Genomic DNA, 26,701 nt, shown 5'->3' on the forward strand with positions numbered 1-26,701 from the left:
GTAAAAGAAGGAAATGGGAGGGTTGCAAATTCCCCCAATTAAAATCAAGTTAAAAAAGGAAGGGAAGGTCGTGTGCCAGAAACAATATCCTATTCCTCTTAAAGGAAGACAGGGACTCCAACCCATCATTGAGGGTCTCCTTCGAGATGGTCCCTTGGAAACCTGTATGTCCTCTTTTAATACTCCCATTCTCCCCATTCAGAAACCAGATGGTAGCTGGAGAATGGTGCAGGATCTAAGGGCCATTAATAAAATTGTCCAGGTTCAACACCCTGTAGTTTCTAATCCTTACACTCTCCTGAGTAAAATTCCCTTCCATCATAAGCAGTTTAGTGTAGCAGATTTAAAGGATGCCTTCTGGGCCTGTCCTCTTGATCCAGAAAGTAGAGACCTGTTTGCCTTTGAGTGGGAAGATCCCTTCAATGGGTGAAAGCAGCAATACAGATGGACGGTCTTACCTCAGGGTTTCATGGAGTCCCCCAATCTCTTTGGGCAAGAGTTAGAGAGGGTACTGGAAAACTTTCCAGTCCCACCTGAAATCACCCTTCTGCAATATGTAGATGATCTATTAATATCAGGTAAAGAAAGGCAAGTGGTGGCTCAAGCTACAAAAAATCTACTAAACTTTTTAGGGGAACAAGGATTAAGGGTATCTAAAAGTAAACTGCAATTTGTAGCAAGGGAAGTTAAGTACCTAGGCCACCTCATAAGTAAAGGAAAAAGAAAAATCCATCCAGAAAGAATCCAGGCCATAGTAGAGTTGCCTCTTCCTCAAACAAAAAGAGAGCTAAGAAAATTCCTGAGATTGGTAGGGTACTGTAGATTGTGGATAGATTCTTTTGCATCTCGAACTAAAGGGCTATACCAAAAATTACTAGAGGAAGAGCCTGACAAGATAGAATGGGAGGAAGTGGAAATAAAGGCTTTAAATGAACTCAAGCAGGCACTGATACAAGCTCCTGTTCTAGCACTTCCTTCCCTTGAAAAACCCTTTCACCTGTTTGTTACAATAGATAAGGGAACAGCTTTGGGGGTCCTAACCCAAATCTGGGGAGGCCAAAGAAAGCCGGTGGCTTTCCTTTCAAAGGTTTTAGATCTAGTCTCTAGGGGGTGGCCTGGGTGTGTTCAAGCCATTGCAGCAACTGCCCTTTTAGTAGAAGAAAGCAGGAAATTAACCTTTGGAGGGGCATTAGTAGTTAGTACTCCTTATCAAGTGAGAACTATTGTGTCTCAAAGGGCAGGGAAATGGTTAACTGATTCCTGAATCTTAAAATATGAGGCAATCCTAATGGAAAAAGATGATTTGGTCTTAACAACAGATCATAGCCTAAACCCGGCCTCCTTCCTCTGGAAGGGGCCTGAGCAAGTAGAGACCCCTGAGCATGACTGTTTAGACCTAATTGAATACCAAACTCAAGTCTGACCTGACCTAAGGGATCTTTCCCTGCACTCGGGGGAAAGATTGTTCACAGATGGATCCTCCAAAGTCCTAGAAGGAGAAAGGCACAATGGCTATGCAGTTGTAGATGGGGTAACTTGCGAAGTAAAAGAAGCTAGCCGATTGCCCAATAAGTGGTCAGCTCAAACTTGTGAGTTGTATGCACTAAATCAAGCCCTCAAATTATTAGAAGGAAAGGATGGTACAATATACACTGACTCTAAGTACGCCTTTGGGGTAGTCCACACCTTTGGAAAGATCTGGGAAGAAAGGGGATTAATCAATAGCAAAGGAAAAGAACTGGTTCATGGGGAATTGGTGAAACAAGTATTAACCAATCTACTCTTACCTAGAGAAATATCAGTGGTGCATATAAATGGACATCAAAAGAGACCTACTTTTGAGGCAAAAGGCAATAGGTTGGCTGATGAAAAGGCTAAGGAGGCCTCTCTCTACCCCCCTTTAAAAATAATGGTCCTAATAACCTCTAATCCCTAAAGAATTTGAGGTCCCTACATTCTCTGCCAAAGAAGTAAAAGAGTTGAAACAGTTAGGAGCAACCTTAAATGATCAGGGGAAATGGTTTCTCCCAGATGGCAGACAAATGTTAAATAAACAAACAATGAGGGAGATATTAGCAGTCCTACACCAGGGGAGTCATTGGGGGGTACAAGCCATGTGTGATGTAGTACTTAAACAATTTGGATGTGTGAGCCTTTACACAGTTGCTAAAGAAATCTGTGAGCGGTGCATAATTTGTCAAAAAATTAATAAAAAGGTTTTAAGAAAACAGGTACAAGGGGGAAGAGAGCCGGGCCTGAGACCATTCCAGAGCATTCAAGTTAATTATACTGAAATGACCCCAATCGGTCATTTAAAATATATTTTGGTAATTGTCGACCACCTCACTGGATGGGTGGAAGCCTACCCTCTATCCTCAGCTACAGCATTGGGAACTTCTAAAGTTATCCTTGAACAAATCATTCCCCATTATGGGTTAGTGGAAAATATAGACTCTGATAATGGCAGTCATTTTACCTCCCGTGTGTTGCAGAATGTCATGAGAAGCCTGGGTGTCACTTGGGACTTCCACACTCCCTGGCATCCACCATCCTCTGGGAGAGTGGAAAGAATGAATCAAACCATAAAAAAACATCTTTCTAAATTAGTTTTGGAAACAAAGTTACCTTGGATCAAGTGCTTACCTATAGCTCTACTAAGAATCAGGACTGCCCCTAGAAAAGAACTGGGAATTTCCCCTTATGAAATGCTTTTTGGTTTGCCTTTCCCCAGGAGGACTGGAGAGCTCCCCTCCCTAAACACAAAGGATCTTTTTCTTAAGAATTATATACTGGCCTTGTCTTCTACTTTATCATCTCTCAGGCACCGTAGACTGCTGGCTCAGACCCCGCCTCTTGAATTTGCTGCCCATCAACATCAGCCTGGCAGCTGGGTTCTGATCCAGTCATGGAGAGAATCCAACTTCAACCAATCTGGGAGGGACCCTATCAAGTCTTGCTGACAACTGAGACGGCAGTCCAAACAGCAGAAGGAGGCTGGACTCATTACACACAAGTGAAGGGACCAGTGCCTGAACCAGATGATAAGTATCCAGCAACTCAGCCTGAATCCTGAAAAGTGACTCCTACCTCAGATCCCCAAAGGATCACTTTAAATAGGCAACAGTTGAAAGAACATACTAGGAGGGAGGGAGGGCTGGATTAAACCCTGTGTTTGCAGTGTGCTCTGTGTATAGCTTAATGATGAAATTGCTTATACGGATCATAATGTTCTATATTGAAGGAGTAACAGGTTCTGCTAAGCTGGGTATAAGTGTAGTCAAAGGCTTAAAGTCTCAAACTGTACAATTTGATGTTTGTCAAGTAATGAGCTGTAAAAATCTAAAACATCAGCAACAACTGAGGGAGGAATATAAGCATTTATGTAAGCAGACTGTTCAAATAGAAAGCAAGATTGTTGGGGGGCGAACATTTGAGAGTATAACTTATGAGTCACCTAACCCCTGTTATTCTTGGAACACTGCTTGGTGGACCACACAGTATGAGGGATGGGTCTTACCCAGGTTGGAGGAAAAACCATTAAGGGAAACATGGCTGAAGTTTAACTCTCCAGTTCAAACTGACCCCAAGGTCATTAGAATACTTAAGGCCAAAGACTTAAAGTAAACCACAGAAATAGAGACAGGTTATGGAAATACAAATGCCTGGGTAGAATGGGGCAAATATACCATCCAGAGTCTAAACAGAAGTGACTGTTATGCTTGTACAACCAAACAACCCACTGTTCAGATTATGCCCTTCCCCTTGGGGATGAAAAAGCATGAAAGGGAGTTTAAATGTATAACACTCCTCTTTCAAAATGCTACTCCTGGTGAAAGTTGTAGTACGTTGTCCTCCCTTTTCCCTCCAGTCTAGAAGGGAAGTGTCAAAGCCATACCAGCGTCTCACCTTGATCCTGAAAACCACTCTACCTGTCTCTCCAGATGGGAAGAAGGGCTCCAGGATCTTGGTACCATGGCTTTGTGTACACAGGTGTGGAATGTGAGCAAGGATAGTACTGGCAACTTCTCCAGCTTAACTATACCCCGAGCAGACCTCTGGTGGTACTGTGGGAAGGGCATCCTCTGGCCAACACTACCTGAAAGGTGGGGAGGAACCTGTGCTCTGGTTCAATTGACTATCTCATTTACCCTGGCATTTGAAAGCAATAAGAAAGTACCAACCCAAGGCAAAGGAGAAAAGAAAAATGTACAAAATGTACCTAGTTCCTTCAATAAAAAAATGTTTGTAGATAGTATAGGGGTTCCCCAGAAAGTTCCTAATGATTTAAAGCTAAAAATCAAATAGCTGCAGAATTTAAATTATCCTTATTCTGGTAGGTCACCATCAATAAAAATGTCAATCATCAGCTAAAATTTATGAACTATACCAGGGATGTCATTAAAGAAATAGCAGAACAGTTAGATGCCACTAGCCGAATGGCATGGGAAAACAGAATGGCCCTAGACATGATGCTAGCTGAAAAAGGAGGCGTCTGTGCTATAGTTGGGGGAAATTGTTGCACATTCATCTCTAATAATACTGCACCTGATGGAACTATCATCAAAGCCCTACAAGGCTTAACAGCCTTATTTCAGAAACTAGAAAAGAATTCTAGCATTAACTACCCACTCACAGAATGGTTGGAAAATTGGTTCAAGAAATGGAAAGGAATTGCAATGTCTATTTTAATTTTCCTTATCATTCCAGCCAAAATGTTTATAACAGCTGGGTGCTACATAATCCCGTGTGCCCAAAGGCTACTTCAAAAACCCATCAAAACCACTAGAATCAAAAATAAGAAAGATCCCTATGATGAGGAATGTGAAAAAGCCCTTAGCAAATTTGAGAATCTAAAATGTGAAAACTAAAATTGTTTAAAAAAGAAACATGAGGGAATCTGTAAGAAAGGAATAAGTTTAGTTTTCACATAGAGACAGCATGGAATAAGGGAAATGGAGGCAAAACCAGTTTAAACAAGCCCCAGACAAAGAGAAGAGAGAATCTGCCTGCTCCTTATGTGGAAAAGTAACCATAGTTACTGGAATGTAAAGAGATATGAGGTAAAATCAGAGGTGGGAACTGACAGCAAAAAAAAAAAAAAAAAAAAAAAAAAAAAAATTGGGGGGGATAGGCTGATCAGTTCAAAATCTCAATAATGAGCTAGTTGGCTCTCTGGGATTGGCTGTACAAATTAAAATCTCAAAAGATGAATTAGTTAGTGTTCTCGGATAGGCTGTAACCTCTGTAGTACCCAACCAATGGGGAAACGGGAGGGACTTGCGAACTGGGAGTAGGAGATTTAAAGATTGCCATTCTCTTCCTCTGGCGCGCCAGCCTTCCACGTATTTGGCTGGATGCCCTATCTTGCAATATCATAAATAAATTCTTTTCTCCTCCAGAACTGAGTTAGCATTTATTCCCTTACAGGTACCGCTTTATTTCCAACAATCCAGAGCTCAATAGTAAAAAGACTTTATAATATTCTTATATATGTGTGTACCATTGTGTGACACTGCTTTTCTATTTAAAACCTTATTAAATGTGACATTAATCAGTAAAAAATAAAAATTAATCTATTTGAGTGTTGCAATTGGCTAAATATCCTCTGAAATTGAAAAAACCCATGAGATATCATTTCACACCTATTAGAATGACTACAATTAAAAACAACACATAAAATTATAAGTGTTGGAAAGGATGTTGTGAAATAGGAAGACTCATTCATTGTGGTGGCAATGTAAAATGGTGCAGCTGCAGTGGAAGACAGTATGGCAATTCACTCAGGAAGATAAATATAGAATTATCATTTGACTGGGAAATCTCACTACCAGGCATCTACCTTGAAGAATTGAAAGCAGGAATCAAACATTGCACACTGATGCTTATAGTGGCATTGTTCACAATTGCCAAAAGATGGAAGCAACTCAACTGTCCATGAGTGGATAAACAAAATGTGGTATGTGTGTGTGTGTGTGTGTGTGTGTGTGTGTGTATGGATATTATGCTGAGTGAAAAAAGCCAGGCACAGGAGTACAAATATTTTGTGACCTCAGTGATATGAACTAGTAATAATCACCAAACTCATAGAGTTAGAATCTAGAATCTAGGTTCCCAGGGGATAGATTGGAGTAAAGAATGGGTAGTTGATACTATTTAGAAATTATAAAGTTTTGGAAATGCATGGTGGTGATGGTAACATCATTATTGTGAGTGTAATTAATAGCATTGAATTCTGCATGTGAATGTGGTTGAAAGGGGAAGTTTTGTGTCATGTATGTCACTAGAATGAAAGTTAGAAGATAAAACATGTGACTATATAACACTATGAACCCTGTTGTGAAAGATGGACTGGGGTTAATAGTACAAGTATAAGAATGTTCTTTCATGAATTATAACAAATATATTTCACCAAAATCAAGTGTTAATAGTGAGGTACATAGGAAAAAGCACACTCAATGTAAACCATGCAATATAACGTTAGTACTATTTCAGTATTCTAACATTAATTGTGATAATGTTATAACACTAATTGAAAATGTCAACCATACTGAGGCATATGGGAACACTATTTTTTACATGAATTCTCTGTAAACCTACAACATCTCAAATTAAAAAAAATAACAATAATTTAAAAGTGTTATGCTAAGTGAAAGAAACCAGACACAAAACACTACATAATGTAAGATCCCATTTTTATAAAGTGTAAATATAAATAAATTTATAGAGACAAATATATTAGTGGTTATGTAGTGCCAGGGAAGGATCAAGGGAATGAGAGGTGACTGCTAAGTGGTATGGGTTTCTGGTTTTGCAGAAACCAAATGTTTTAAAAATTGATTGTGATGATGAATGCACAGCTATGTGAATATACTAAAATCCATTGATTCTACACTTTGGATGGATTTTAAGGTATGTGAACATATCTCAATAAAACTTTTTTAACTAAAACACTTTGCTTATTATGAGAATAATTGCAACTCAGTGAAATTTCTATATTTCACCCTATGAAGTTTTGATTTTCTTTGATCTATAAAAATAAGGAAATTCATTATTGAGGTAGATTAAATTCCAACATTTGTCCAATGTGTGACTTTTGGCTCTATTAGTTAATCCCTTGGAGCCTAATTTCATCCTATAAAAAGTGGCAATAATATCCACCTCATTGAGTTTTGGTTAGCTCTTAGTTAATATAGGGAATATTGCCAAATACAGTGCCTGCACACAAAGCAGGCTCTTCACTAATAGTTGTTATAGGAAGAACAATTTTACTTGTCATTGCTATTTTGATTATGATGATTCTTGCTTAAAGGCAGTCAGTAGGCAAATCTTTCAAAGCAGGTGTTAATAAAAGCAAAAAGCGGGATCAATAGGTAATGAGTCACTTGAAACTAAAGATTACACATGCTGTGATCTCAGGAAATCCCCAACACTCCATCCCAAATCCACAACCTGGCTAATTTTAGCATTCATACAAGAGATTTTAACTTTAGTAGAGAGATCTCAGTTTCTCCTGGAAGTAATCTCTTGGGACAGGGTAATATGAAGAAATAAAAAGTAATAGGTATTTGGAAAGGGGATGGGATTATATGATGGCAGGTAGGGAGTGCAAAGCATTGTTTCTGAAAACCCATTGGTGAGTTAAAAGAGCAGGAAATGAGAAGGTGGAAAACTACAGAATATGGTGGTAAGGATGAGGGTGATGGTGTATTGGAAACACTGAAGAAGTTGTTCTAGGGTGTCCCTGCAAATGTGACCAACCCAGATATTCCTGATTATATGCCTGTACCTGATTAAATCTGGGAGGGCTGCCTCCTCTTGGTCCTGTATCATAGACTTGCCCTTGGCCTTCAGTAGAGCATACAAGTCTTTCAGGACTGGGGCTTCCAAATAGCAATTCTCTTAAATGTTTTTTTGGGGAGCCATTGAGAATAAAGAAGAAACAATTAACAAAAGACAATATTTTCCATTAGTTCTTCTCTAGGGTGTTGGATAAAGGAAACTAGTGGGACATTCTCTCAGCTGGTCCCATTTCACTATTCTATCATGGGCCCCTCAATAGCCAATTAAAATTAATTTATATAATGCTTGTCCTATGTACACATTGGTCTGCACACTCTACATATATTAACTTAATTTTAAAGTTCTGTTATTATGCTCATTTTGCAGATGTGAAAATTGAGACATGCAAGAGTTAAATAACTCACTATTCACTGGTAGTGCCAAGGGTCAAAGTCAAGTAATCTGGCTCTTAACAAGTATAGTCTCCTGTCTCTAAGACCTACATGAATCACATTTCAAGTTTTCATTTCAGACTTAAAACTGGAAGGGACCTTTAGAGTTACATGGGATAATGCCTTTAATTTGACTTTTTGGATTAAGGTTGAGAGAGTAACCACAAATCACTTGGGACATAGCAAGTGCCTCTGCCACACTGTTCCTGTTCAGAAAACACTTGCATGATTACTACTTTTCTGCAGTTTTTACCTGGGTGTATAGCTAAAAATTTGAAATTATAAAATATGAATTCTTTTCTCACATAATGTGCCATGGGCATTTTTGAGTTGCTTACAAATACTTTGTTAACATCATTTAGTAGATACATAATATGGTTTTTTTTAAAAAAATTCAATTTTATTGAGATATATTCACATACCATACAACCATTCATGGTGTACAATCATTCACAGTACCATTATATAGTTGGGCATTCACACCACAGTGTTTTTTTTTAATGGACTAAAGTATGGTTTCTTAAATCATAAAAGGAAAGAACACAACTCTTCAGAAATCATAAATAAAGGAATATCTTGCATTCATGAAAAAAGACCAGAATACAAAATTACAACTGTGTGACTCCAGGCCTTCACCACCTCCTCAAAGTGCAAAGATGGGAAGAAGGCAGTGGAAGCCAGCAACAATTCTGTAAAACAGAGACTCAGAAACCCTACAAATATTAATAAAATCTAAATTTGTTTTGCTTTAAAAATTTTTTAATATATCAAAAGGCCTGCATAGTGACATGCTACTGCCACCAGGAAATAATCCAAATATCTCCTTGCTGGGAATATAAAGCTTAACTTGACCAGCCAACTCATATTACTAAATCCCTGTGTGTACAAGTACATGTGTATCTTTCAAATCAGAGCCACCAGGCTCAAATAATTGCTACTGCTAGTAACCTGCATTGACCTGCTGCCAATCAAATTCCCACTCCCTTTGGAAGGTGGCAGAGCACAATGAAACTCCTCAAGTAGGAGAGAGGTAATAATGGCTCAAAGTAGCTAATTTTTCATTTTCTCATCTGTACATACATTGTATAAAGGAAGTGGGAGCCACAGAGTTTTCACAATCACATGGTAACACAGTGTAAGCTATATAGTTATACAATCATCTTGCTACTGGGTTGCAATTCAAAAGTTTCAGGTATTTCCTTCTAGCTATTCCAAAACACTAAAACACTAAAACTAAGAATAACCTCCAGAATGACCTCTCAACTCCATTTGAGATCTCTCAGTTACTGAAATTTTATTTTGTTTCATTTCTCTTCCCCCATTTTGTCCAAGAAGGCTTTGTCAATCCCATGATGTGAGGGCCAAGCTTATCTTCATGAGCCATGTCCCACATTGTCAGGGAGATTTATACCCCTGGGAGTCATGTCCCAAGTAGAGGGGAGGGCAGTGAGCTTACCTTCAGGGTTTGCTTAGAGAGAGAAGCCACATCCAGGGAACAAAAGAGGCTCTCTGGGGGTGAATCTTAAGCACAGTTTTAAATAGGGTTAGTCTGTGCTTTGCAGTAACAAATTCAAAAGATTGGCCTGCTAAATTGGTAACCCCCATCGCTTGTGAGATTATCATTGATTCCCTAGGTGGGGGAATTTAATTATTATACATTTCCTCCCACTTCCTCAAGGGGGCCTTGCAAATACATTTTTATTTTCTGCCCAAATTACTATGGGATGTATTGAGGCTTCACACTAGCCTTACAAACCAACCAGATTCCAATCTCTGTTCAATGTTCCATGGAATTATGTTGTTTGAATAAACTGACCATACAAGTTAAATTATATGGTGTGTTACAAAAAATATAGATTTTGCTCCTAATTAACATCTCTTCCTTTGGTCTCAGACAGAAGATGAAGTTTTGAAAACACTGCCAATATCATCCTTTACTCTTTAGTCTGATTTATCTTAGACCTACCCAAGTCCATTTCATTTATATCTCTAATTGAATTCTAATCTCTTTCACAGCTTCTTTAACATTTGCTATATGACCTAATGCTGGCATTCATAGTGCTGGACTCTGGCTCTGAGTCTCTGGTGTCACACAGATACCCAAAGTTCCAGGGACTGATCAAGTTATACGCAGAAACCCAGCACCTCAGAATTTAGAAATAACCATCACAGCTCGGGATTAGATGTAACTGGTGTAAGAGCTTACAATCTAGGAACCTTTACAATAAGCCTTCCCCTGATAACCTATACTCTCAGATTCAATTCTTAGAGCTTGCAAAATATAGTTAGTCCATATTAGTGAGGCATTACAGTGTTTTTCTTTTTCATTTCTGGTTTATTTCACTGAATATACTGTCCTCAATATCCACTCATCTCACAACTTCACTCCTTCTTGTAGTAGCTCAATATTCCATTGTATGTGTACACCACTGTTTGCCATTCTGTTCATCAGTCGATGCACCCTAAGGCCACCTCCATCCACTGCAAATCATGAATACTGACACCATAAACCCCATTGTGTGAAGGTACATTCATTTCCCTCTTTCCAGTTCTTTCAAATAGATACCCAGTAACTGAGTTGCAGAATCATAAGGCAACCCCATGCTTAGCTTTCTGTGCAATCACCATACTGCCTTCCTGTTGGGCTACACCATTCTACTTTCTCACCAACATTGACTAGCTACAACCTGTTCTCCATATTTCTGTCAGCACTTGTATCCCTCTGTTTATTTTTTAGATGTTTTTATTCACACACCATACATTCCATCCCAAGTAAACAATCAATGATTCCCTGCATAATCATGTAGTTTTGCATTCACAACCACTATCTACATAAGGACATTTCCATTTCTTCCACAAAGAACAAGGTAGAGGCCAAAAAAAAAAAAAAAGGTAAAAAGTAAAAAGAAGAAACAAAATGACAACTAAACAAAGTAAAGGAAAAAATAAAAATAAAATACAATAAAAAAGTCAGACAACACCAATGCCAAGAATCAATACTCCTACCTTATATCCCCCTCTTATAGACATTTAGCTTTGGTATATTGTCTTTGTTAAAACTAATGGAAGCATATTACCATGTTATCGTTAACTATAGACTCTAGCTTGCATTGATTGTATTTTTTTCCCAATACCACCTCATTTTTAACACCTTTCAAAGTTGACATTCATTTGTTCTCCTTCATGTAAAAACATATTTGTACATTTAATCACAGTCATTGACCATTCTAAGTTTCACTAAGTTATAAAGTCCCTAACTTATCTTCTATCTTTCCTTCTGGTGTCCTATGTGCCCCTAACCTTCCTCTTTCAACCACTGTCATAGTCATCTTTGTTCAGTGTACTCATATTACTGTGCTACCATCACATGATATTGTGCTCCAAAACTCTCTGTCCTGTCTTTTCCTATCTGCCTGTAGTGCTCCCTTTAGTATTTCCTGTAGAGCAGGTATCTTATTCAGAAATTCTCTCAGTGTCTGTTTGTCTGAGACTATTGTAAAATCTCCATCATTTTTGAAGGCCAGTTTTGCCAGATATCAAATTCTTGGTTGGCAGTTTTTTCTCTTTCAGTATCTTGAATATATCATAACACTGCCTTCTTGTCTCCATGGTTTCTACTGTGAAATCCACACATAGTCTTATCAAGCCCCCCTCTATGTGATGGATTGCTTTTCTCTTGCTGCTTTCAGAATTCTTTTTGTCTTTGGCATTTGATAATCTGATTATTAAGTATCTTGGCATGGGTCTATTTGGATCTATTATGTTTGGGGTATGCTTCCCTTCATGGATCTGTAATTTTACGTCTTTCATAAGAGATGGGAAATTCTCAGTATTTATTTCCTCTATTATTGTTTCTGCCCCTTTTCCCTTTTCTTCTCCTTCTGGGACACCCATCATACATATATTCATGTGCTTCATGCTGTCATTCAATTCCCTAAGGCATTGTTCATGTTTTTCCATTCTTTTTCCTATCTGATCTTTTGTGTGTAGGATATCAGATATCCTGTCCTCCAGTTCATGAATCTCTTCTTCTGCATCTAATCTGCTGTTTTATGCCTCCATTGTGTTTTGCATCTCTTTTAATGTGCCTACCATTTCCATAAGTTCTGCCAATTGTTTTCTCAAACTTCCAAGTTCTTCCTTATGTTTGCCCTATATTCTCTTTATATTCTTCATCTATTTTGCGATATCTCCCTCAACTCATGGGATTGATTTTTGCATTGATTTAAGAAATCTGTTTGTTTAATTAGGTGCTTTAAGTTTCTGTATTTTAGTTGAAGTGTAAGTTTGTTCCTTTGAATGGGCCATTTATTTGTTTTCTTCCAATGTAACTTGTAATTTTTTGTTGTCTAGTCATCTGGTTTCCTTGATTGTCCCAATCAGATTTTCCCTGACCAGACTGGTCCAGTTCTCAGGAGGAGGCTGTATTCAGTATCATGTTTCCCTGAGGATGAGACCCAGAAAACTGTAAGACTTTCTTGTGAGGCCTCTAGACTCTGTGCTTTTCCTATCCTGCCCAGCAGGTGGCACTTGTCAGCCTGCAGTTCCCACTTGTATAAGGAGGTGCAGTTCCTTAATTCTCAGTGGACCCTGACCTGGCCAGGGCCAAGCATGTCAGAAGCCAAGCTTCAGTTGTTTTCAGTTATTTTCCCCTCAGGCCCCTGGGTCTGAATTCTCTGAAGGATGGCAGCCACTTGAGCTGGGCCCCATCTCCTTTTACTTAGGGAAGATAACACACTTTAGGGAGTTACCTTCTACACTTGGATTCCTCCTTTGTCTCTCTGACTCTGTTAATTCCACCCTTGTCTGGGTCAATGCTGACAATTGAAAATGACTGAGGCTTTCTCTAATGTGCTACTTAGAATAAGAGAAAAAACAAAGGAAAAAGAAAGAAAGCCCCTTTTCAGAGCCAGTCCGCAGCTCCCCAGTTTTGTTGGTTGACTGGTGTTGGTACCCTGTTCTCAATGCCCCTTTTCTTGGGACACAGCTGTTGTCTGGTTTTCTGAGCTCAGCTTTCTCCAAAAGCCTCTGTTTTTATTTATTATGTATTCTTTTTTTCTGACAGCCTGCCTCCTCTGCTTGTACTTGGTTTGTCTGTGCTTGTAGTTTGTATTCAGTAGTCCAAATTTGTTAATTAAAACTGCAATTGGAGCTTGGTTGAGTTACTTTCAGCTAACCTGATTCTTTTTTCCACAGGGAAGTGTTTCAGCTCAGTCTGTCATGCCACTGGGGAAGAGGCACCAACTCTGCAGTTTGGGGAACTTTCCTTACAGTTCTATGCTGTGATTTCAGCTCTTTCACCCATTCCAGACTGATGTACAATGTGTGTTCAGTCATGGATATCCCCCAACAGCTGTTCCAGACTATTTATTAGTTATTCCTGGCTACATGCTAGTTGCTGTAGAGGACTAACTAAGTTCCATGCCTCCCTATGCTGCCATCTAGTCCAGCCTCTGTGTCATAATAAGAATTTTATGGTCTTAAATAGTTTGCTTAATAGGGTCATTCTTATTAGACATTTTTTTGGATTTAAATTTGAAACATTTTAAATAGAGCCCATAAGTCCTTCGTTCACCAGCCTGGGGCTATAAGTGTAGGCTACCATTTCTTTTAATATCCCAATTTAAAGAGACAAGCTCCCATTTGCAAGAATCTATATATCCGGTATTTTCCTAGGTTTTCCTTGCTAAGTTCCACCAGGAAGTTTCAAGAAATGTTCACTTATGCTCCAGGTTCTTCTTGATTGTCACTGGCATAACACTCAGATGTCAGGTACTAGGTTGCTTCCCTGCATTTTTGTCAATCCCTCACTCAACTTTTCTGCTTTTTTCTAATATTGTGCTCCCTTAATTTCCAACAGGGGAATTACTAGGCTGTAATATAGTTACCAAGAATTTACTGAAATTGATAAGAAAAAAATAAGTTTCTATTAGAAAAGTAGCCAAAAACAGGGGATGAAATATGAGTGGCCTCATTTCCATAGGCTGGCCCCATTTATAGGGTCTGTACCACCCAATTTATCCTTGGTCTCCAGGCCACTGCCAGGTGGGACATGCCAGCTTACTTCTCTTCAATGGCACTGCCTGGAGTACATCTTTCCTGCCAAGGGATAGGTCCTGCATATCTAAGGCCCAGATAAAAGAACCCAACGGAGTTCTTAATTTCTGCTTCTGGATTCAGTTACAAGACTAAAGTGAGGCAAGTTTGGTATATAGCAAGCAAAATTTATAGGGGCCCTCACTCTCAGAGCCTTATAAGTGTAGGATGCCTGCTCCTCTCCTTGCTAGGTTTTCTTACCCTGATAGCTGACAATGAGAGTGAGATGGATATTCCCCAACTGACCCCTCATTTGTTCTCCACCCTTCTCTGCCCTGGTCAGAACCCTGGGAGACTGAAATAGCCACAGCTCAATGAACTGCCTCTTTCCTTCCAGCTGAGAAGCTCTGACAGAACAAACAATGGGAGGAGTGTGAAGGCAGGGTGTTCATTTCTGTGGCTCCATCTTGCTTTGAACCTGTGGGTGATGACTGGTTTCCTCCAAGAAAACTGCCCCTTTGATCAGCTTTCTCTCCAGGTTTCAGGAAATGCCACTTCCCCTTGACCATTCACACCTAGATGTTATAAATGCTCTATGTCACTATATCCAATACCTGCCCATACCATTTTAAATAGTCTTTATTTAAATTCTCCTCAATCTCACCATTTGAATCTGCTATCTATTTACTTCCAGGGCCTTGCACAATCCAAAAAGCATGTATTGCCTTGAGGGGATACCTCACTTCCTGTCCAGGGGGTTAGTTCTTACCCCAGGCTAAATGCAATAATCACAATTCCCTTTTCTTTCTGGAAAAAAATGACGTAGAAAATACTGTGTTGATTCAGATTAGGTTCAGCTACAACTGACAGAAAATCAAAACAAAAAAGAAGGAAATATGTTTTTCACACATAAACATAGGCAGTAGAGAATTGATACTGCAGTGCCATGTTCATTGGTGACCCACACTCTTCTGCCTTCTTTTTATGCCACCCTTAATATGTGGTCCCTGAATTGTAGTTTTTGTCTCTCCTCCCCCATGACAGTGCTGAAAACTCTTATCTCCTCAGCATTTCAGCTGAAGGCTGTGAATAAGCACATAAATACATCAAGGTGGAGAGTAGCATGTCTACCAAGCTGTCACACTTCAGTCTGGGATCATGGTCTCAACCTTACCTGCCTTCAAAGTTGTCCAGTGCTTTCAAACATTTTTCTTTTCCAAAGCATTTTATCTTGCAGTTTTCCCATTTGGTCTTTGCAGGATTACTGGCTTCATTCTATCCTTAGCCTAAATTCCCAAAAGTTTAAGCATGAAAATCTTTTTATCATTTCAAGGAGAGGACTTTATGTTACCCTGATACCCATTTTGTTGCTGAATGTGACAACTTGATGACACTGTTACCCCTTTTGATGAGAAAGTGATTGTGTCTGGGGTATTATTATTTTTGAAAATGCATGCAAACCAGTTATCTTTTGCTGTAAAACAAACCACACAAACTAAATGGATTAAAACAATATTTATTTAACTCATAATTATTCAGCAATTTGACTACTATCCACTGGGAAATTTGCTTTTCTCAGCCAGGCTCACTCTTGGCTGTCTTGCTGGTCAGCAAGACTGCTGCTTCTTGGTACTGACTGCTGGGGTGAGGGGGTGGTGACTGTGTCATGTGTTTCTGAATACCCATAAGGCTAGCCTGGGCTTTTTCCCATCATGGTTTGGAGTTCCATGAGCAGCGAGCAGGCAACCTCATTGCGCGAGTACTTTTCAAGTCTCTGCTTGTGTTTGGTCTGCATTCCTTTGGCCAAAGAAAGTCACATTGCTGATATCAGAGTGAGTGTGGAGGGGAACTGCCCAGGGATGTGGATGTAGAGAGGCACAAATAAATTGTGGACATTGTTGAAGTGATCTTTCACTGTCTGGCTGGGAGAAAGGGGGATATAAATAAAGGGATGAACTTTAGTAGACACTGTTGATTGCTCCCCTGTCATTTTCTCTGCCCCTTCTTATTTTCTAAAAGCACCCTAATTGCACTCCAATATCCACCACTTCTCCATGAAGCCACATGTCCCAATTGAGGACACCCCACACCAACTCCAGGGGAAAACTGGTTATTCTAAAAAGTACCCTATTCCCTTTTCCAGTGATTACTTTAGGAATGCACAGGAGACCCAATTCTGCTCAATATTTGTGTGGAAATCTACTGGTGTGAGGGAGTAGGGAGAGAACCGTTTCTAGAAAATGTTTCTTCATTTTTGTGAGAGACCCACAGGAAGACATGATCTCTCTTCTCTGGATATTGTCTTGCCTGGAATAACTTCTAGAGCAACTGCAGGCACCCTGCTACCAGCCTGAGAATGAAACCAGCACCAGGATGCAGAAAGAACACGTGGAAGGAACTGATCTTCTTAATGACATCATTGAGCTCCCGAATGAACCCACCTGAAGCCCACCCTAATCCACATTATGTGAGATACATTTCTGTTATTTATATCCCAAGTGTCTTAAGTAATACAAGTGTTGCTTATTGAGATTCTTTAAATTAAAAGGATCCCATCTTAAAAACAAAAACAACAAAACAAAACAGAAAACACCTTACCAACTTGTAACAATGCTAATTCCTCTTTAGCTCTCCTCCTCTCTCACCTTGGCCGAAGGACTTTAGTGGGGTTTTGGAAAGAGAGGGGGACAAATCAATTCTTCCTGATGATAATGTTCTTATCTTTTTGCTAAACCCTTGGATTGTGGAGTCTGAATGGAAATCCAAGAATATTGACCTTTTTTCCCTGACATCAATTTTACATGACTCCTGGAAAGGTCTGTAGTTGCTGCTTCTAGGAATTCTCATTACCAGCATATTTGCTTTTAAAATTTTCTGCAAGCTTAATATATGAAAATTATACCTTGTTCTTTTAATTTGCATTTCTCTAAATACTTGTGACATTAAATGTTATTTTCAAATTATGTGCTTTTATTTTAATTGAACATTGTAAAAATAATAAATTTTTAAAAATTATAAAGTGTCACATGGATATTTTGCTATATGTCTGCATAGTGTTTATATGCTTTTGGTTTTTACATTTTACTATCTAATTTCAGCAGGTTATAATTTCATAGATGTCAACAGTGAGAATCAATTTGATTGGTTTTCCAAACCACCAAGTAATGTTTCCAATAACATGAGTTAAACATTTGTTTTTGATTCACCACTTTATGGTGCCACTTAATTCCAATATTAAATTGTAATATGAACTATGGTCTATTCAGGGGCTTTGTAATCAATTTTGTTCTATTTTATTAATTTTCTGTTTATCTTTGAAGAGCAGTACACTATTTTATATCTTGTCTTTTTATAACTTTTTAATCTACTTATTTTCTCTCAATTCTTTTCTCTTTTTCTTGTTTTTTCTTTCACATATACTTCAAAGGCATTTGAAAAAGTTGCAAATTTTTATATTAAAAATTTTATAAGGATGCCTGAATCTGATGAACAAAATTTGGAAGAATTTATTTCATACATTATTTTATTTCAAGTCTTTTTAATTAACTCCTTAATTCTGGGTATTTTTCTCTTTTGTCTTTTGATTTCCTAGACATTAATTCTCTTTGGATATATCAGTATATAATCATAGTGACTAAAATAATGACAAATTTTATTTTCTAGAATATTTCATTGTAGGTATTGTGTCTTTTTGCATAGACCAAAACATTAATAATACTGGTAAATAATTACATTGACAGTAGGAACTTTGCTTTTGTTTCTGATTTACTGGAAATTTATAAAATATTCTACTGAGGTAGGGTAAACTCTATATAGCTAAGAAGGATTATTTCAGTTACACTTATGTATGGTCTTAGATCCAATATTGATATCCCTCATGATTCCATCACCATGTTTATTTAAGTTTTGTTTTTCTGCAGCACTGGAGAGTTGTCATTCAAAAAGGGCCCCAGGCAAATAGTCAAAAATGAGTTGAGTAATATGTTCAATTTGTTCCTCCAATTTCTGTAAAGCACATAGAGGGTGGTAAACACATACATACCCTGGAATTCATTCAGTAAAGAAGATCTGGGATTGGCTTAGTTATGATCAATATTCATCATAAGTATGCATGAGGGAAGAGTTAGCAGGGTTTTAATTACTATTTTCTTTTGATTGTTGAGACATTCTTCCATTATTTCTTCCGACATTGGATCAGGTCATTGCCAATGGTATAAGCTACTAATGAAATGATCTTTGACAATGGCATTATAGGCTACTATTGAAATGTTCTAGACACCATTGCAACAATTTCTGATTTTTGAGAACATGCTTTTGAATTGGAGTTGAGTTAGATGATTTTAAATTACTTTTCTGGGATTATTCTTTGTTTTAAATTCGATGTATTACAATGTTAAAATATAATAACATAGTCACAATTGCATCCAGGGGATAAATCTTTCTCAACTGATTATTTTAGCCTGTTGTAAAACTGATTTTTTTCTCTGCTATTTATGACTTTAATGGTCACATTAATAAATGATGAAACATGAATTGCTCTCATGTTTTCATTACACTTGTAATATTTGGCACTATAATAATAATTTTTAAATATCAATAGAATAAATTAAACAAGCTGAAAATCTGCCTTTGAAAATGACTTCCATGATTGAGTTGACTTTATTAGGTTAGCCAGACAGGTGTCTTCCTTCCTCCCCAACCACTTTCTTGTTTTTGCATGAATCTATACTGTGTCATAGGGGACAATATTCCTGGATAAGAGAAAGCCAATTTAAATTACATAGGTAGTTTTAATCATTTTCAAATTACTAAAACTTCTCCCATAATATTGGCCATAAACATGCCAAAGTCTTTCTGCCTAACACCCAGAATTTTAAAAAGTTACTTGATAAATTCAGTTTTCATCTTCTGGTTGATGGTCAATTTTTGGTAAATACTTTTTGAGTAAATGTTATTAACATGGTTTTCCAGAAAATTGTCATTCATTTCTTCCATTTTGCCTTAAGTATTATCTTATCACTGGATACATTCTCTTAAAATGTAAAGTCTTATTAATACTTAATCTTTCCTCAAATTTGGTTGCTTTTAATTTTTTCCATTGGCCTGTCTGTTTTCTCTATTTTCTTGAAGATTTCTCTGTCAAATTCAGTTATCAATTTTTTTCTTATCTTTTACAGTGTATTTCTACATATTTTTTTTCCTTTGTTTTCTTTATGGTTTGTACTCACATTCTTCTGGAAAATCCTTCAGTTAAGAAATTTGTTACTTGATCTTCTCTTTCAAAATAAGGCTACTATAACTTTAGCATTGGCCACATCTTATAAGTTTTGCTATATTGTACTCATATATTCCTTGAATATTAGAGGCAATTCAGTACCTTGCGTATCAGAAGTAGTTATGAGGGGGGATATCTGTGATCCTGAGTTTAAATTCTGGATCCTTCATTTACTAGCTTTGTGACTTTGAGCAAGTTTCTAACTTCCTCTGTCTCAGTTACCTTACATGTGAAATTGGCATAGCAACATAAATTAGCTCAATGTAAGCAATTTAAAATGTTTGAACATACTAGGCACTCAATAAATAATAACACAAAACATTTATATGTAAACCATTCCAAATAACATTTTCAAATAATGCTTATTATGTGCTAGGGGCACTACTCAAATATCAGCTCCTTTAATCATCCAAACAACCCAAGAAATAGACATGAAGTATCCCCACCTTACAGATGAGGAAGCAGTAGCACAGAAAGGTTATATGGCTTCCCCAGCATCACACAGTTAGTAAGTGTCTGATCCTGGATTTGAAAATACCCAGTTTGGGTATGGACAAAAGTTTTATCCTTTTAATTTCAAGGTGTATTTTTTAACTATTGCCATAAAACAAACCACCCTAAAACTGAGTGCTTGCAACAATAATGATTATGTGTCAGTCACAAATTTTCGGGACAGCTGGACATGGGCTGGGATTCAGCTGATCTAGGCTGCGCTCAAAAGGATGAATCCTCTGAACTTGGCTTTGTTGGCTGGGCGCTGGCTGGTGCAGGCCTGGTTTGTCTGGGACACATCTCACTCATGTGCCTCTCATCCTTCTCCTGAAACAAAAGTTACCCAGGACTTCTTTTCAAGGCAATGGCAGGCACCCAAGTGGGCAAGTGGAAATATTCAAGACCTCTAAGGCCTGACCTTGGTATGACATGTTGATTGTTCCTCCAACATTCCATTCATCAAAGCAGGTTACAGGCCAAGTCCCAAGTCAAGTGTGGGGAAAAACACTCCAAACAATATACATTTGTAGCAAAAGTGTGGATTCAGAGAGGCTTGAAAATTGGGGCTAACAATTCAATGTGTCACACAAAGTGGCCTGATTCATTTTTTCTTTATTATTTTTCCATTATTTAGTTTAATCATACAGCCTTGTGTTCAGATGTAGTTACCTACATGATTCTGCTGTCAAATATTGATTGAGTTTTTCTTCTGTTAGTGGGTTCATTTTATAAAGTCCTAGAAAAATTGCTGAGGAGATATTTTTCACAATATATTAATTTAAATTTATCATAAATGTTTAATTTCAATTTTTGTCAACTTTGTGACCATAAACTTATTTGTTTTAATATGTAAAATTTTAAATTCTTAAATTTTTTCTTGTATTTTTTTAAGTGATTAATATGAAATGTTTATTCTTAAAAAGGAAGGAAGTACTGTGTCTTTTTATTCTAAATGAGACATCAAAAGATAATATGAGTAATACTATTAAATTACTAACATGACACTGAAAATCTAAAGGGAATGCAGTCAGACACTCCAAAATACATTTAGAATACTAAAAAAAAAAAAAAATTCCATGTCAAACCTCAACTGCTCCTTGCCTCAGGGAGGCACTGTTTTCACAAGGAGTAAATATTGAGTTTATTTCATTTTCCACAAAACCATCTCAGGAAGGATTCCAACTGGAAAAGCAACTAAATGTGAAAAGTTACCTAAGAGAAAAAAATAAATAGAACTTACATTGACCCAAAAAGTCAAACTTTTCAAAGATACATTACTTTTTTCCCTAGCCCCTTTCAGAAACCAATAAAAAATCTTACTTTGATAGATTTTTATGTTTTGTTTTTAAAAGTAACACATCTTTTGTGTATTGAAAGAAAAAAATTTGTTTTAATTTGGCTTATTGGTCCTATACCATCTTTCTATCTATAAATTTACTTCTATTTACAAATAGAAATGGCCTGTACCACTATTAACAGTTCAGTATTTTTGCAATCCCAAAGATTAAATCCTAATCCTCTATGTTAGCTCTATATATTAATCTGAATAATATGCATATTTTATTATTTAAGGCAGATGGTAAACTTTCCTATAGGTCTTAGAAGTGGGGCAAACACTTCACAAAATGTAATGACACTTTTTTAGGACAAGATAACAGGAACTTGAGCAGTTGAAAAGCAAAGCTGCATGGACACTGGAGATATGGTTTAAGGTGCTCTGATATGTTATTTTACTTTCTTTTAGACTACAATGAAAACTGGAACTGCTAGAGAGTCTGAAAACATAATGTTCCAAACCCAAATTCTAGAGCATTTTAGTAAGCATCTTTAAAGCATTTTCAGAAGAACACTCATTGCCTAACTACTCTTTCAAAACAGCTCCAAAGAAAAGCTCTGCTTTCTCATAAGACTTTCTTCAATTCCATCACATTAACATTCACAACTTTGGTTAACCAGGGTGCAGAGCTTTGGACAGTTTAAACACAGTGCAAACTGCACTATTTTTCTCTCAAAGACGGTTCTTCATGAAGACATTTCCAACATCATCTTCATTCTTTGCTTTACCAAGGGGTTTCTCTTTCTCCATCTTGTTCTGAATGATGATCAAAAGCCTGAATGGTATGTTTCAGAAGATAAACTGCAGCATGAAGAAATCCTAGATTCACCCAGACAGTATGCACCTTTCGCCACACAGGTCCCATTCTGTGTAATGCCTTGGTGAAGTGTTTCTTGTCCTAAGTAGTACAGCTCGACCTATCCCAGGTCTACAGACACAGCTCATTTCCCATAGGCAAGCTGGGTCAAGGTTCCAGTTTCTCTTCTTGGAGCCCATCCTTTTTCCAAATGGTATATCTGTTAAAATAACATGCACAGAGCCAGCTCTCAATGGCAGATTGCAGATAGCCCATTGAACAGCATCTACAGGCAAGCCCCAGGATGGTATGCTTTCTTTAACTAGATTCTTGGTCAATAAAGATGAGATGTTATCTGCTGCTCTATTTACAGCCAATGGATTATCATCACCAGCAATACGATAACAGTTAGACCATTCACTTGCCCCCTCTATTGTTATGGCCTGCAGTCCACACATCAGATCAACTATTATGTCAGTAGGCTGAGGAGCACAGAGCCTGAGTATCCCATAGGCAAGAGTAGAATCTAAGAGTTGTAGGTCCAAAATATGTGATATTTCTTCGATGGAGACTCTCTTCTGTCAGTGCAATGCCCACAATTATTTTGCTATCATGGATATTCAACAGAATATCCACATCAAATTTGGTCATGTCAGCCTTCCACTTAAAATAATCTCGAATACCCCTAAATTTCTTGCAGCCTCATTTGAGGTAAAGCAATGTTTTTCTCCTGCCCTCTTGCATGTGACTCTAAACTTCAGTACTTGAGGCTCAGTTTCTTCTCTTGGGTTTTCATCAGTCTCATCTTTGGAAGATGCCAAATCTTCACCTACTAATGTTGATATCTCCTCTTTGATGGCTGGATTTGCATAATAGTCTAAGATATGTGCATCTAAGATGTTGTCAGTGAACTTTTTTTTAACATCTCTCTCATCTGTTTGTCTCCTTGTCCATTATCAGTTTTCCCCTTATTTGAATTCTGATTTATTTTTCTATGCTTTTTTTTTTTTTCTTGCAACTGGTGTTAATTTTCCATACTTTCAAAAGCATACCATGGAAGCTTCCCAGCCAAGTCTTCAAAATCCTTTAAAACTTCTTCCTTTGTTTCTTTGAACTGGTAATCTTTAAACTCTTTAACAACCACAAAAAAGCTATCAACTGATCTCAGACAATGGACCTGAACCAGACTTCCCACTGAAATGTCAAAATACATCTTGGCCCCATCTTTTCTCATTTTGCATGATGATCCTAATTTCTCTCTCACTTCATCTGCAGCTGCTTGTTCAAAACCAGTAGGTACGGTGGCTCCAGTGGTGACTCAGAGATGCTCAGACTCTCTTCTGAGGCCACTTTCTGTAACTTGTCTAGATCTCTGGTTCATATGAAGGTTTGCATCCGAGAGTGAGTTAGTGGTTTCTTCAATGTCAGACAATGTCAGACATGTTGGCAGCACCTCCAAGATCCCTAATAAAGTCCGCTGTGCCTTGATCTGTGCTAGGAACAGGCGGCGGTGTTTAACACTAATAAAATTCAGCACTTGCCCTTAAGGAGCTCACAGTCACTGTGACTATAACTCTATCTTCTAAATAAGGCAGCGGAAGCCCCGCAGGCTGGCACAGAGACCATATCTCCCAACTCCCACCGCAGGGAACGCGGGAAAGAGCATCTCGGGAGAGGCTAAAGATCCAGTAAAGGCAGGGAGAAAGGCTTCGCCATCCAATAGTCTGTGGCCCGAAACCGTTGCCCACCCGCTGTAAATACCCTGTGGCCCGTGAGTGGGCCGCGGCCCTACCACAGCCGCAAGCTGAAGGTCGACCCTCCCTGGGCACCTGCATTCGCCCCACCGCCCCCCAGGCTGAAGGCTCTGCCTGTATTTTTAAACTTTCACTTCACTTTTTGTTTGCTGTTATTCTTTTGCAAAGTAGGTTACTCACTACTGCAGCATCATCATTATGAATAGGTTCTTTAGTCAATATTTGGGTAGGTTCACTCTTTCCCTTTAATTCTGTATGCTTACATTAATACCGCTGCCCATTATGCTTTTGTTTCTGTTTGCCATATATATTTTGTTTCTTTTTGCCATATGTATTTCACCCTTCATTTTGCATTTAATTATTTTGAGACATTGGTGTTGTGAATATCTTAATCTAATAAACAGAACATCAGTGGAGTTGGATTTTCTCTCCCACTGACAATAGACTTTCTTGATCATTTACTTCATAAATATTTTTCCTCGTAGGAAGTGCATTTAACACGCATGCGCATGTGCGCGCACACGCGCACACACACACACACACACACACACAGCCTTAAATGTTTTAAACATTGTATTCAATTTTGCTTCTGCAGCTTTTCAAATTCCCTTTGTTGTTTTGATGGTATTTGTTAAATTACCTTTTTTTGTTTGATTGCCTACCTGTTTTCACTATTGAAGTTCTGATTACTTTTCAGTTCATGGTCACTTAGCACATTTGCGTCTCTGAGTAATGGTCAGTGGAGAACCAGTAAGACCTCTCACCATTTAATTCAAGTCAAGGTCTTTCAGTCATTAGCACCTTCCTTTAAACAACATCATCAGTACAATGACATTGGAATTTTCTCATATTTCATTTAATGTGGACTTTCCTTATCCCTTATTTCCAGTGGTAATAAAAACTGTTCCCTATTCGGAAATTGTGTCAATAATTTTACTGGGAATTTAATTTTGAATGAGTAAACACAAGTAAAACCTGCCATCTTGCCCACAAATCTCAAAAAGTTACTTTAAAAAAATGCAAGACATTCTCAATTTTACAAAATTACAAAATGATACTAATGTAACCTATTTTATTAACTCAAATACTGCCAAAACTCACATTCAAAAACCTTTCAAATTTTCTCTCCTTGATTGTACAACAGGAAGCTCAATTTTTATCATCCATCACCACAGGACTAAAATGTAAGGGCTCATCTTGGTGTGCACAAATACAGGTGTGTATTTCAGGGAGGTCTAATTCATGGAGAACTAGGATCTATTAAGTGAACAACATGCATGTCTCCAAAGAGTCCTGTCCTTTTCTAAGGCTCTATTTCTCCTTCTCTGTTAGTTAGACCTTGTCAGTGTCTATAAGGAAGTGAAATTTCAAAATTAGATACTACCAGAACTCTTTGGGATTCAACATTTCTATTCATCTCATAATCTTCCTAAAACAATGTTACTTACTAATGAGTTTGATCTTTACTCTCTAAATACTAATAATAGAACATCACTGAAAATATTTGAAAAACTGAAAACAGTCAACACCTTAGGAAATTTTAATTAGATTTGTTTTAGGAAGATTATTTGGGCCAAAGGTCAATTATGAAAATACATACAAATTCTCAAGACCTAGGCTCTCAATGATATCAGCTCTTTGACCCTCAACTAAATATGAGGAAAAAATCTGAGTCTTTGGGATAAAATTTAATGTTAACTTCTATGGTCTTACCCAATTAACTTTTCATCTTAATTTCCATGTCTCTTGATGCTACCCCACTATACATTAATCCCACTCCATTTCCTACTTTCTCCACCAACTTGAAATGCTCTTTTCCTTTCTCAAATTAATCTGCAAAAACCAGCTCAAGGTCCTCCTCTTGAGTGAGTTGGCCATTGACCTCTTTCTAGTCTCCATGATCTCTTACTCTTTTTGCCTCCCTTACCCTGTGGTTCTGTTTGAATCATCCTCCATTGACATTCCCTTAAAATACAGGCTTTGTTACTTTATGTATACGGCCTGGTTCCTAATTAGATATAAGGATTGAAAATCTTTTCTTATTTTTCCCTTCATCCTTACTGCCCACCTTGATACATTCTTCTACAAAGCCCTTGATGATGGCTAGCAGATTGACTGTCTCATTATATATTATGTAGCCATATCTATGTCCAATTACTGTGTTCAAACTAAACTACACTTTTAGTCCCACAGGCTGACCTTAGTTAAAATATATGGATCCACTAGGAGTAGTTTATGGAACTTACCATTGGTCTAAATGTTCTCCACAGGCAAGTGTGTCTGTGTAATTATGTTTTAATTATCCTCAGTTTTGTCTTCTAAAATAATACCTTAATGGTAACTGCCTTCAGTACTTCAGGTAGTGGTCATCAATTGCAGCACATGGAGACATTTCTTGGAAAGTAGCAGCTCCCAGGCACCACAATTATCCCAGCAGGTCTCAGAATGTTAACTTCCAATGTCCACTAGCACTTGTAGTCATCACATCCCTGAGCCCATATGAGCCCATCAGATGAAGATCTGTGCAATATTATGGAAATTTACACCACTAACACCTAGAATTGTTTGGCCTTGTACTGAAGCCCTCAGGGCTCTCTAGGAACAGATTTCTCATATATTCTTACCATTTTTAAAGAACAATCTTCAAAGTACATAACTGTACCTGTACTGGACATCCCACATCCTTTATGCATGTTGCACTGCCTAGTCAGCATAAGATGAACCCATAGGTTCTCCCATTCTCACCCGTAGGATCAACAATCCCTCTTGTCTCAATCCTTG

General features: G+C 37.8%; 1 pseudogene; it reads right to left on the reverse strand.

The window, feature by feature from the left end:
- Positions 1–22,094: 22,094 nt before the first annotated feature.
- Positions 22,095–24,001, reverse strand: LOC119536622 (annotated as a pseudogene).
- Positions 24,002–26,701: the final 2,700 nt, after the last annotated feature.

Source organism: Choloepus didactylus, chromosome 6, assembly GCF_015220235.1.
Source record: "Choloepus didactylus isolate mChoDid1 chromosome 6, mChoDid1.pri, whole genome shotgun sequence".
Taxonomy (NCBI): domain Eukaryota; kingdom Metazoa; phylum Chordata; class Mammalia; order Pilosa; family Megalonychidae; genus Choloepus; species Choloepus didactylus.